The sequence below is a fragment of the Antrostomus carolinensis genome, unplaced genomic scaffold, assembly GCF_000700745.2.
Source record: "Antrostomus carolinensis isolate BGI_N321 unplaced genomic scaffold, ASM70074v2 scaffold16521, whole genome shotgun sequence".
NCBI lineage: Eukaryota > Metazoa > Chordata > Aves > Caprimulgiformes > Caprimulgidae > Antrostomus > Antrostomus carolinensis.
Window position 1 is genome coordinate 5,691 of NW_010294942.1, and position 371 is coordinate 6,061.

Sequence of the window (371 nt, forward strand, 5' to 3'; positions counted from 1 at the left end):
GGGCAGAACTCTCTGGATCAGGAAACCTGGAAACCTTGGATCATCAAGTAATTTTTTCTGGGGCTTTGCAGATGTTAGTGTCAGTGGTTTTTCCTGTGTTTTGTGGAGTTTTATCTCCTTTTCAAGGACACAGATACCCAGCCTTGGGGATCCCGCTTCAGTACCTCCAAAAATGTAAGTGTGAATGTGCCAAAGACCGAGAAATAGTCTCAGACACACACACAAAAGGCGTGATGAGGTGAAAGAAACCACCTCACGCTACCACAGCATCCTGACGTGTGGGGATGAAATAGCAGAAATACGCGGGAAAAAATAAAATTAGAGGTTAAAAAAAACGACGAAACAAACAAACAAACAAAAAAAACCCCCAA